This window comes from Chanodichthys erythropterus, chromosome 18 (genome assembly GCF_024489055.1).
Source record: "Chanodichthys erythropterus isolate Z2021 chromosome 18, ASM2448905v1, whole genome shotgun sequence".
Lineage (NCBI taxonomy): Eukaryota > Metazoa > Chordata > Actinopteri > Cypriniformes > Xenocyprididae > Chanodichthys > Chanodichthys erythropterus.
This window is the reverse complement of record NC_090238.1, coordinates 24,666,038-24,679,518: the sequence shown is the minus strand read 5'-3', so window position 1 is coordinate 24,679,518 and position 13,481 is coordinate 24,666,038.

Sequence of the window (13,481 nt, the reverse complement as noted above, 5' to 3'; positions counted from 1 at the left end):
TTTACCTGCATAAATAATGTCTTTGGTGTGCCTTTGTAGAAGATATCATGTGTGTAATGGTAATCCGAATCTGATAAATCATTAGAGCGTTAACACATCAGGACATTGCCCCATGCACTATATACATTTAACTTGGTTGGTCATTTATAGACACTTGACTGGGTAAAGTAACACACTGACAATATTGATTTAAATTAGATATTTATGATGCTTAAAATTGACTTTATATTGATCATGTAACTTTTTGTAGCAGGTCACTGAAATGAATCAACAATGTTAATTGAGATATTACCAAATTAAGCACATTTTAAGACGATACAATTTTCTTACAGTGAATAACTGATGCTTTTATCTGTGGATGTATAAATAATTTCAAACTGTACACAGTTACATATATTTAATTGTGTACAAACAACAATAAACTATAACAGATGTATTTATTTGATTAAAATTACTTATTTTATACATGCGTTTTTAAAATACAAAACCATGTTATAATTCTATAACAATATTTAATAATGTACATTTTTAGTGCTTTTTTTACAATTTATCAAGATTCACACAAAAGTTGAGAAAAGTTAAATGGTCTAGTTATTGATAACATTTTCTCAGTCGTTACACTAATCTTCATGAATTTTGTCTCACTTTAAAAGTTGAATGTGAGGAACAGAGAGCAAGGGTGTGCGCGCGCGTGCGAAACTGTCAAAGACATGCCGAGCGCCCTGAGAATCCCCACGCAAGGCACACCTTATTAAACACTGCCTGATAGGGTCAATAGCCCGCTCTCCCAACACCACCCTAGAACAATTTCAATTTTAATAGCTTTTACTATGTATTTCACAGGCAAGCCCCCATTGAAATAGAGCCATCAAAAAGTCCCGCCGACAGATTCAAGCCCGGGAGCTTGGCGTAATTATCCCAGCGGACGCGCGCCTGTGTAAGGTAGTTCAACCTCGTTCATCATCTCCAGCAGGCCCCGGACTCTGCCTGCTAATTTCATCCCCAGGATTAGCTTTGCTCACTTGTCTATCTTGTTATATTTCTTGAGGGTGAAATATCGCCTTCCACTTTTAATAAGGCTGAGCGGGGCCACGCACCGTTGCCTGCGTGCGGCATACGCGCGGAAAAAGGGGCAGAAGGGGAGCAAAACTTTGCCGCGCGCTCTTCTGGGGAGTGACCGGAGAGAAAGAGTGAAGGTGAAAGCGTATGCCTGCGATACCTGCAGGGCAATGCAAGCTGTTTGCTCTCTGAATAGAAAAGAAAAGAGGTGTGTAGGAGCTCTGGGCCGTGCGCGCTGATACACCTCCAGAGAATGCCCGTGCGCGCCGAAATTAGCAGACGCTCGCGAGGCGGAGCACGAGCGTGACATCTTATTAAACTTGTGGATCAAATCCGCGTATCCTCAGATCATTTGCCATCCGTTTGTCACCTTCACCCTCCACCCCGCGCGCCCTGCGCTTAATTACAATGTATTGTGTTTAAAGGGGCAATTAAAGCCATCACACCAATGGCGTGTTGGACTTTAATTACCCATTGACAATAAGGGTGAATGCTTCTGTGTACTTGTAATAGCTTGTGCCTCGTTCGTACAGTGCACCAATTTACGCTCATTCTTGCTTGTTTTTTAGAGCGTAAACAACACTACAAAAAACTCGTAACTTACAAATAATAAGTCATTAATAAAGTCATAATAAGATAATATATAATTCAGATCAATGGTTAATGCATATTTAAATCTGTTATACTATAGTTTTTATTATTATATTATTTATTACCTATAAAAAGGTAAGATATTTCCAACAGTATTTTTACATAATTATGACATTTTTTTTATATAAGAAAAACAATTGTCAACATATTGTATCTATGTTTTAGATTATTATTATTAATTAACAACACATTAAAATAAAATAATACTTGTATTAATTATAATTTATTATTAGAAATAATTTTAAGTCATTCTGCAGCCTCCTGAGGCCCCCTAGTGGGTCCCGTCTCACTGGTTGAGAACCACTGTTATAGAGTGTTACTTTGCATACTCTATTATTCTATTTTGTTGTGGCAATGTCTACTTATTACAATGAATTATGTCTCTGCAGGCAAAAGTTAACTTAGTTCATCCTTAAAATAGGTGGACCGTGTTATCAAATATGTGCCTGACAGTCCAGGCCAAAAGCTCAAGGAAAAAAAAAATAGACCTAATTACATTCGGATCACAGTGACATGAAGTATTTCAAAACACTGCTAGCTATTATTCTGTTTCTGCTCACCTTGAAATATTCAAGAGCTCACATATCACTCATTCATTGAGCAGAAAAATTGAAAAGAGAGATGGCAAAATATAATTAACCTTGTTACAGCCAGGTCAAACAACCGATTTTTATTCGCTTCATATGACAGCGCTTTGAGGCAATATTTTCCCAGGGAGACTCATGGCATACGACATAAATTGAGATAAAAATGAAAACAAGAAACCTGAATTAATACTACTGTACTGTATCAAATAAAAAGCTTCTTGGCACCTGTGAGATACCCCTAAGCAGTTTAGAGGTAAATCGCTATTGAACCAGATCCTTTTAGCTACTGGAGCTTATTGCTTCAGACTTTCATCACAGAGGCCGGCTAACATTTGATACTTCATCATCTACCCATGGCCTCACAGGAGCCACTGAGTGCACCTGACACACACACACACACACACACACACACACACACACACACACACACACACACACACACATATACATACATGCACACATATACACAGCGCTTAAGGATACAGTATCTCAGTCTTAAAAAGAAGAAAATTTATAACAAATATTAATGTTTAGATTTTTAAATCTTCTATCTCTACACTCTAAAAAAATGCTGGTTAAATATGGACAAACCCAGTGGTTGGGTTAAATGTTTGACCTCCTGGGCAGTTTTATTTAAGTCATCTATTTTTATTTTTTTTTAAATTACTATATGGCATTGGCTAGCTATAAATAAACACAAAATAGGAAGGAAATTAAAAATCAGACACATAAAGGCAACAGTAATAATCCAAATGTGAACATTTATTAATAAGAAATTTAATAAATGTTTATTATTTATTAAAATTAATAAATATTAATTTATTAAACATATTAATTTCCAACATTTGGGTTAATTTTAAGCGAGAAATATAGTGATTTTTAAACATTAGTTGAGTTAAATAAAACTACCCATTAGGGGTGCTTTTTCCGAAAGCATTGCCGGTCAACTATAGTCGTAATTCCCATTGAACTCTATTGGTAACAAGGTAACTTGAGACCATAGTTTGGTTTGGAAAACGCACCCCAGGTTGTGTCAAACATTTATCATCCCAACCTCTAAGTCAAAACAACCCAATCGCTGGGTTTGTCCATTTTTTTTAACCCAGCATTTTTTTTTTTTTTTTGAGTATACATTATTCATTGTGTTGCTTTAAAAGTCCTAAAAATATATAATTTATAATCACAATGTACCAAATCATTAGGCTTGGTAAAATGCCTTTGCTCATTTGTGGAATCAATTTTTCAATGTTATTGATTTTAATTAATTACCATATTTTAAATAAATGAACGATCAAGTACAAATGGGTAAGTTCATGATTAGACAGTGTTATTGAACTGACTCTGTGGTGGTCCAGACCTGATCCGGTCTAGGTGTTTCCTGCTTAATTAAGACTCCACTGTCACATTGTTCATTACTTTTGCAACCCTCTTGTGAGTGAATTGCTGCTGTCCGTTAATATTTACAGCTTAATACCGGCAACCCCGAGAAGCCACAGCACTCAAATTATATGTCAGATAATTAAAAGAATAATTACGAACGGTCAGTAAGGTATGAGCCATATTTCATAGATGATTGTGTATTTATTTTTAATTTTTCATGGTTTAAATGTATTTTCTATGCAAATAAGTGCAGGACACTTTTTAATTAACCGTGAGGGGCATTATGAGTAACTTGGTTATAAAATATTTTTGTATTTATTATGCATATACTCAGGTGGAATTATGGGTTAAAAACAATATTTGTATACAATATTCCATGGTATTGTTGTAATTTTATTGATATTTACTTAATATTTATCAACATACATAATGTTTTATCTTGTAAATGAGTTCTGTGAGGCACTTGATGACACATAAGTGCAGACATATGAGGTCATCATCATATATTCTTATATTATACAAATGCAATCCATCTTACAGATGCTACTGCTAGTACTCAGAGTCAGTACACTCTGCTCCAGCCCCCCTTCCTCCATACTATCCCTCTCTCACATAAAGACGGTCATTAATTGAATCACATAATTTTCTTGCCTGCCTCCCACAAAAGGCCATTTGCAACTTCAGGTGTGGCGGGATAATGGGGGATGATATTTCTATCCAACAATGCCAGGGGCAGACTCTGATCATTTTCTCTTCTGAAGGTTAAACTTAGATAACCTGCCTTTGGCATTTAATCAGCTACTTGTTAAATACTCTTTTGGTAATAAAATAATTTAAAATTTTATTGCTTCTCAAATAAGTCTCTTTTTAAATGGATTTAACGACTTTGTTAAGGCTTTGCTGAACGCATCCCTAGTTAGGCTAGTGTGTAAAAGCCTAATGGTAATGATATGCTTTACAGCTTGCAAAATCGCAATGATATTCATTAAAATGACTTTGGTAATCACTGTGTGTAAATTAGAAATACCTGTCCCATCGGCAGATTTTTAAAGGGATAGCATCCCACTACTCAGTTAATGTTCATTTTACATATACAAAAACATTTTGTAACATTTGAAGTTGTATAAATTCAAATAGGCCTATGAATGTTTTCTGAATTAACTATATTTATTCATTTAGATTAATAATGCTGTAAACACTTGTTTTTCATTTTTAGTTCATTATTCCTATTTCCTAATGCATTAACTAATGATAATTTTACATATACTTGTATATTTTTAACATTTCAAAATTAATGTATTATGAACAATAATTAATTATATTTATTCATTTGCATTAATAAATGCTGTAAACCTATGAACTATACCTACAAAACTGCATGCATTTTGCAGAAAAACATTGTTTTGGTTATGCTTCGGCTCTGCGAATGAATACGGTTATCCAACTGCTCAGTCCACTACTAGGCTTAAAGGGGTGGTTGATCATGAGTGCACTTTTAACTTTAGTGTAATGTTGCTGTTAAGAGTATAAAGTTGTTGTAGTAGAGTGTTGTTACCATGCCGTCATTTTACGCTGGATTTGAACAACTCCACAGCAAGTACATAAATTTATCCAATAACCATTCAGAAATGTCCAGATGCATTCTATAAGTTGTAACTTCTTCCGGAGTCTCTCCATCAGTGTCAGAATCCAGTTTGAACAACGTAAGGTTGAACACCGTTACTGACAATCGTCTCCAGCTTTGTTGTTGTTGAGCAACTGAAGCACAAGCTGTAAAGGCCACGCCCTCTTCTGGAAGGGGGGCCAGGAACAGCAGCTTATTTGCATTTAAAGGGACACAAAAAACAGCATGTTTTTGCTCACACCCAAATAGGGGCAAATTTGACAAGCTATAATAAATCATCTTTGGAGTATTTTGAGCTGAAACTTCACAGACACATTCTGGGGACACCAGAGACTTCTTTTGAAAGGGGCATTATAGGACACCTTTAAAGACATATAATCATCTTAAATGTGCCATCGAATTGAAAATTGAAATTACCTCAGAATAGTTGAATAACAAGAGTTCAGTACATGGAAAAGACATGCAATGAGTCTCAAACTCCATGGATCTGTGCACAGCTGAATCATCAGACTAAGTAAGCAAGCAAGGACAACAGCGAAAAATGGCAGATGGAGCAATAATAACTGACATGATCATGATATCATGATATTTTTAGTGATATTTGTAAATTGTCTTTATAAATGTTTCGTTAGCATGTTGCTAATGTACTGTTAAATGTGGTTAAAGTTACCATCATTTATTACTGTATTCACGGAGACAAGAGCCGTCGCTATTTTAATTTTTAAACACTTGCAGTCCGTATAATGCATAAACACAACTTCATTCTTTATAAATCTCTCCAACAGTGTAGCATTAGCCATTAGCCACGGAGCACAGCCTCAAACTCATTCAGAATCAAATGTAAACATCCAAATAAATACCATACTTACGCGATTAGACATGTTGTATGACGAACACTTTCTAAAGATCCATTTTGAGGGTTATATTAGCTGTGTAAACTTTGTTTATGCAATGATAGAGTCGAGAGCTCAGGAGGGGGCGGAGAGCGAGTGATTTAAAGGGGCCGCGGCATGAATCAGCACATTTCTAATGATGCCCCAAAATAGGCAGTAAAAAAAATTAATACAAAAAAAATCTATGGGGTATTTTGAGCTGAAACTTCACAGACACATTCAGGGGACACCTTAGACTTATATTACATCTTTTAAAAAGTTGTTCTACGGCACCTTTAAATGGAAAGGATCTCAAGCTTACTAGCTGAAGACGTTACTGAAGCTACACCCATTAACAAACACGGTACTTCCTTGAAAATAAATTCTGGCACAGCGCAAAAACAATTAATAATGAAATGACCCTTCACAATAGATAACAGTTGAACTGTTAAAAGTATAACATATGGCAATTTATCTGTTCAATAAAGCATCTCTGTGTCGCTTTTACAAAATTTCTTACCATCTCCAAAAATTAATGTTGATTCTTGTTTTATTACGAGCTGTAGCATTCTCTTTTTGCCAGCAGACTCTCCTTTGTTCAGCGTTATTATAAAACGGGTGAATCCCTGGTGGTTTAAGATTTAGCGTGTACTATATCAACCTCTCTCACTCTTTTTGACAATTAACTTATGCCACTCCCACACCATATATGCGTCAAAGTAGCCAGAGCAACTTTTCTCTATTTACAGATATGACGAGAGTCACGAGACACACTGGGCAAGTGACGCATGTACGCAATTTCTAGCAAAACCTAAAAATATATGCTTATAACAGGCTTACCATAATGAAATATGTTTTGAAAAAAGGATTGATGATGCATTGACTTCATTGTTTAAATTCTGTTAATTTTCAACAAAAAAAGGTTACCTTTAACTAATTAAACTTTACTGTAAAGTGTTACCAGTTTAGAGTCAGCAACATTTAGTCATTTTGGGTAAAAAAAAAAAGTCTACCCTGCAAAAGGTTGCTTTACAATGTTGATGTCACTCTTGGTTAATTAAAGACCACCAAAAAAGGTCCAAAGTATTATTTGAAGAAAAAAAATCTTTCACCTTCCAGCATTTCCTTTTGAAGACTTGATTGTCTGCCCTTCAGAGTCCAGATATGGTCATGCTTCCTGTCCACTGACACCCATATAAATGGCCTTATTATCTCCTATTGGGGTGGGGGAACCTGGTGTGGTCTAGTCCAATGAATCACGAGCAAGCTTTCCTTTTTTGGCCAAGCTCCAGCTCTTGTTTTCTCATCAGGTTCCAGTGCCTGTTAATGACAAAGTAACAATAACTCACCTGGATTAAAAGCCTAAATCTACAGTTGAGTGGCAGTGTGACCAGCTAATGAGGTGCATTTGAGTAAATTGTTGACAGTGTTCTTCACAGAGAGGGAGGGGCTATCTTTAATTTACCAAAGCTATGACAACAGCGGAAAGAGCAAAGTCAAGCAGATGAAGATGAATACACCGGTTGGGTCCCCGGGAACTTCAGCATTAGTGCATGACAACCTAAAATGCTCTTGTCACCAATGAGCGTCACATTCGCCTGTGGGCACTTAGTGGGGGAATAAGAAGCCGTCAGGATGACAGATTGCTGAAGACCGGGACTTGTGGGGGGAAAAAAATGAGAAATGAACATTTGGTGGTGGCGACACACGATGGGTGACAGTTATGTGATATACTCATGTCAATTTAATAATTCTGTCACCGGACGAGTGGAAAAGAGGGAACGTATGATAAAAGTCATTAACTTCATACAGATAGTTCACTCAAATATTAAAATTCTGTCATTTACTCACCCTCAAGTTGTTCCAAACCTTTATAAATTTCTTTCTTCTGCTGAGCACAAAAGAAGATATTTCGAAGAATATGAGCAACCAAACAGTTGATGGGCCCCAGTGACTTCTACAGTATAGTATGTCTAAGTCAATGGGGTCCAACTGTTAGTGTATAGTGTTTTTTTTTTGTTTTTGTTCTTTTTTTGTTTTACACGCTGAGGTATTATTGTAGTTGTGATATTATTAATATCACAATACTATTGTGATCATATTGATTGGGTGTGCTAACACCACAAGAAAAGTTCTACAGAATATTTCTATATTTGTTTCCAATGTAATGATTATTGTATGTAATGTAAAGTGGTAATACTTGAAGTCTGGGTTATTCAATTGGACCTATGTTAGAAAAGAAAAGAAAAGAAAAGAAAAGAAAAGAAAAGAAAAGAAAAGAAAAGAAAAGAAAAGAAAAGAAAAGAAAAGAAAAGAAAAGAAAAAGAAAAGGTGTTGTTACTCAATTTGTCCAGCAGATGGACATAAAGAGTTGATTGATACACATGTTGTGCTCGTTGTATAAATTTCATTGTCACATCAGTGTTCTTGATGAAATGATAAAGTAAGTAACGTTACATATTTATACAACTTGGTCTGTTTATATAGTTTGTGTAAAACTGTGGGACCTCCATCTATAAAATGGAAAAAAGCACATCACAACAAAGTCTCAGTATGATTGTTAACGTACTGATTTTGCTTTTATTTGGTCTATAATATATAGTTAAGCTCACCAGTCCTTGGGAAAATTACCCATGGTTTTACCACATTAACAACATTGAGACAATGCATTTGTGAACTGTGTATTTTATTTACTTATACGTTATGATAAAAAGCAGCAACTTACCTAGCGTTAAAATTACACCTGACAGTTTCTTTCCATTAACTCTTTCAAGACCAAAATGCAAAATCCGAGAATCCCGCTCAAACGGTGAAGTTGGGTGAAACCATCTACCGAGACTGAAGGGGCGAAATCATCTCAGAAGACGGTGAAGGGGCGATACCATCACACAAGTAGAGAGGGGTGTCCTGTTCGCTGTAAAAAAAAAAAAATAAAAAATCATCACATGCGGGTACGGGCATTTCACAGCAGGACTGACCGCTTGTGCTCAGCGGAGTCGCATCTTGGAGATATGTACATGAACAGTCCGATTCCAGTCAATTTCCCTTGGAATATCTGAGTGCTTTCCCAGTCAAGTAACGGTAAGTTTGTGTTTGCATGTAGTGTGTTGCGCTTTATTAACCTGATCTATAGTAAACATATAGGAAAGAATGCTGTTGCCATCCATACTCTGATCCCAGCACATCTCCACTGAAAATCATCGCTAAATAAACTTAAATACTCTGTCAAGACTGCAAAGACTTTTGAATAAAAGTCATTTTTGTTATAGTCTGTACTCTAGTCTATATAACTTAACTAATAACTAATGTAACTTTTTGATTGAGAAATGAAATAAAGTCAATCTCATTTATGTAAATGGTTAATTATCAGATGCAAAGATATTATTTGACATCTGTGTAATTAATAAGCAACATGAATGTTAATGGCAATATTGTCATTGATTTGCAGTTGAGGATTTTATTAAATGTTTCAATCAGGACAGTGTGTTACATGCAAACCTGTTGCACTCAAGTTTAATTCCCTGTAGAGTTATTTCTGACATCAGGACTCCTTCTATTTGAAACTTTGATTATTTACATTAAACATTTTGTATTGCATCATTTAACTCTAAACAGTGTCTGCAATTACAAATGACTGCTGAAAGAATCAGAAACGTATTGGTATTGTTATCCTATATGAATGGTATGCTCTGTTTATATTGTGAAAGAGTAGAATGTTTAAATGTATTCCCTGATTTGCTGGCTTTCCCTCCGTTTCCCACTGTAGATAACACAAACAGTTTATCTCTTTTTTTCTTTCAAGGACAAACATTGGCTGTAAAAGCACAGCCATTTGCTTCACAATACAATATTCAACAGATATAAATAAATAATAATAAATTGAATAAATTCACTCATACCAATATCCAAGAAGCAAAAGTGCACTAAACAATATTTATGAAGCAAAATCCTCGCTTGCAGTAAGGTTTGAGAGCTGAAGTTGCAAAACAAGTTTGCTTGTATTAGGAAGAAGGAATATGACATTTTTCACTCTCCCACTTGTGTCTGATCAAGCTGACATATTGAATTTGACTGATCTTTTAATAATATTGTAGTCGTATTGTAATTTTCCCTGATTTATTTGAGTAGACGTAGCATGTCTACATTAGATAGCCTGTGTCTTAGTAGTTTTGCTTCATTGAATACACCATTTTTATACATTGTCATTATATTTTCAGATAATCCAATGAAGGTTTCATATATCAGTATGTTTTACTAAAAAGCTAAATGTAGAAAATGTATTTATAAGGTGGTGATTCTGTATAAATTCATACAATGTTATTTGTTTTATGTTTTGTGTACGAAATACAATTTCTAGAAATAAAGTAGGCATAAAGACTAACTCAGCCCTTTAGACGGAGACAAGCTTTCCTCACAAGCTCCATCACAAGAAAACAGCCTTTTCAGCCTCCAAAAGTGCAAACTGTCTGTCAGACTGAAGTAGTAATTATAGAAATTGGTAACAAGAGCCTCAGGTGATCTGAACAAAGGTTATCTTGATTCTCAGGACTGACCAATTACTTGAGCTGTCAAAAGATGACATGTATCTGTTATTAAGACACTGTTATAGGAAAGGGCAGCTTATTTTTGGTGGGAACAGCTGGTGTTTGGACTGTGAGAACAAGGAGGGAGCCAGACATTCAGGGCCAGAAGAGTATTTCGTGTAGTGGTAATGGTAATGATTATAGGTTATTTAGGACAGTCTGTATACAGGTCCTGTGAATGTGACACTCCATCCCTATATGATAAGCTTAATGCTTTGATACTTATCCGATATTTAACCAGTAATATGCTTCTTTCTGCTGAAAATGAACCAGTTATTTCCGCAGTAGCCCAACTCGCCTTAAGACTGGACAAAAAGACCTGTCTGAATGTGACTTGTCATCCTTGAAATGTGATCTCTCGCAGGGGTGCAGGGGTCAAAGGCTAAAGGTGATGAGAAGAATGAAACGGTGCTATCTGACTGCCCTTCTCAGCCTCTTTGTGTCCATTGAGCCTCTGGCTGGACCATGCCTGAGCACATCAAAGCACTGGCCAAACATTGTTTGCCAGCCCTGACCTTTGGCCTGTTGCTATGCGGCAAGCTTTACGCAGGAGTGTGTGTGTGTGTGTGTGTGCGCGTGCTGGTAGAGATAGACAGTGGGCAGAGGCAAAGCAGAAACCTGCTGTTTCACCCACTCCCTGATCAACAATATCGTTCAATGAGTTTCTTCTCTCTGTTTCAGACTCTTCTCCTAGTCGTCTGCTCAGTTTTATTGTATGTGAGGAGCATGGAATGACCCCAGCCCCCACTAACTCCCAAGGATAAAAGTCTTAAAAGCCATCCAACCCCTTCTTACATCCTTTATAGAGAAGAAAAAAGTAGTGAAAGTAGCACTTTCTTTCTGTTTCAGCTCTTCAGATGCCCATTTTTAGAGATACAAATAGTTTGTCCAAATGTCTCTAATGTGGTTTGCACCTGTGTAAAGAACTATGTGTATCTCTTTACACATTTGAACTGCAATTTTCAATTTTGAGTTTTCTAGAATAGTTAAACTTTGATTGTTTGAAAAGTAAAATATTAGGCTAAAATTCTAAAACAACACCTTATGAAAAACTTAAAATGGTAAGAATATATTCTGCCAAAATACCAGAGTTATGTACAGGCCCTAAAACTAACTTTTTGCCACACCTGCCAGTGGCTGATGATTTTTTTTTTTGTATGATTTTTTTTTTATTTATTATTATTTATTTATTTTACCAGCCATAATTTTTTTTTTTTACTGGCCATGAAACTGTTTTTGCAAAAACAGGCAGTTATGAAACCAAAATTTTAGATACCAGTGAATATTCACAATTCTCTTTTCCAATTTCGATACCACAACTAAAACTACTAGCCCAACTAATATAAATTTAAAACATTATTAAAGACAAGTAAACAGTAGTTTTCAGGCATAGACATTTAGTAAAGTAATCAAATGTAAAATAACACTGGATAGTCTTCACTGAATAAATAATTAAACATAGAATAATCCTTATTAAAGGGTTAGTTCACCCAAAAATGAAAATTACTCACCCTCATACCGTTCCACACCCGTAAGGCCTTCGTTCATCTTCGGAACACAAATTAAGATATTTTTGATTAAATCTGATGGCTCAGTGAGGCCTGCATAGACGGCAATGGTATTTCCTCTCTCAAGATCCATAAAGGTACTAAAACATATCTAAATCAGTTCATGTGAGTTCAGTGGTTCTACCTTAAGATTATAAAGCAATGAGAATAATTTTTGTGCGCCAATAAAACTAAACTACTTTTTAACAATATCTAGTGATGGCCGTTTTCATAACACTGCTTCTTGAAGCTTTGGAGCTTTAAGAATCAAATCAGTGGATCGGAGTGCCAAAGTCACGTGATTTCAGCAGTTTGGCAGTTTGATATGCGATCAGAATCACTGATTCGACTCAAAATATTCATAATGCTCTGAAGCAATGTTTTGAAATCGGCCATCGATATTGTTAAAAAGTAGTTTGGGGTTTTTTTGGTGCACGAAAAATATTCTCGTCGCTTTATAATATTATGATAGAACCACTGAACTCGCATGAACTGATTTAAACATGTTTTTAGTACCTTTATGGATCTTGTGAGAGGAAGTATCATTGCTGTCTATGCAGGCCTCGCTGAGCCATCGGATTTAATAAAAAAAATATCTCGAGGGTAAGTAATAAATGACAGAATTTTCATTTTCGGGTAAACTAACCCTTTAAAGTTACAAAAGTTATTCAGTCAAGAGCAGTGAATGATTTTTTTCTTTGTCCTATGTTGGTTGGTTAACATTAAAAACACAAACAGCAGCAGGTTTATTAGGCTTCTATCACTAGCTAATCCAATACACTGATACTGATATACATGCATTTTCTTTCTCTACCTTTTACATTCACTTAAACCAACAATTTTTTTTTTTTTTTTTTTTTTTTGTGAATATGTCCATTCAAGTGTAAGAAGACATGAAAGAGTTCAATTCAGTTTTTGCGCACTGAGACGCAACTTTCTGGATGTGCGCTTAAGATGTTTGCACACACACAATTTTACACACAGCGTGCAAGTAATGAATTGACTTCTCTTCCTCATCTTTTTGCGCTTGAATATTTATATTGGCAAGGCTTAAACTTTCATGATGATGCAACACTGGCCCGTCATCTGTCCCAAGCATTGTTAACTAGGGGTTTTTGAAAGAAGTGTCTTATGCTCAACAAGGCTATTTTAATATATTTTAGAATTAATATTTTAGT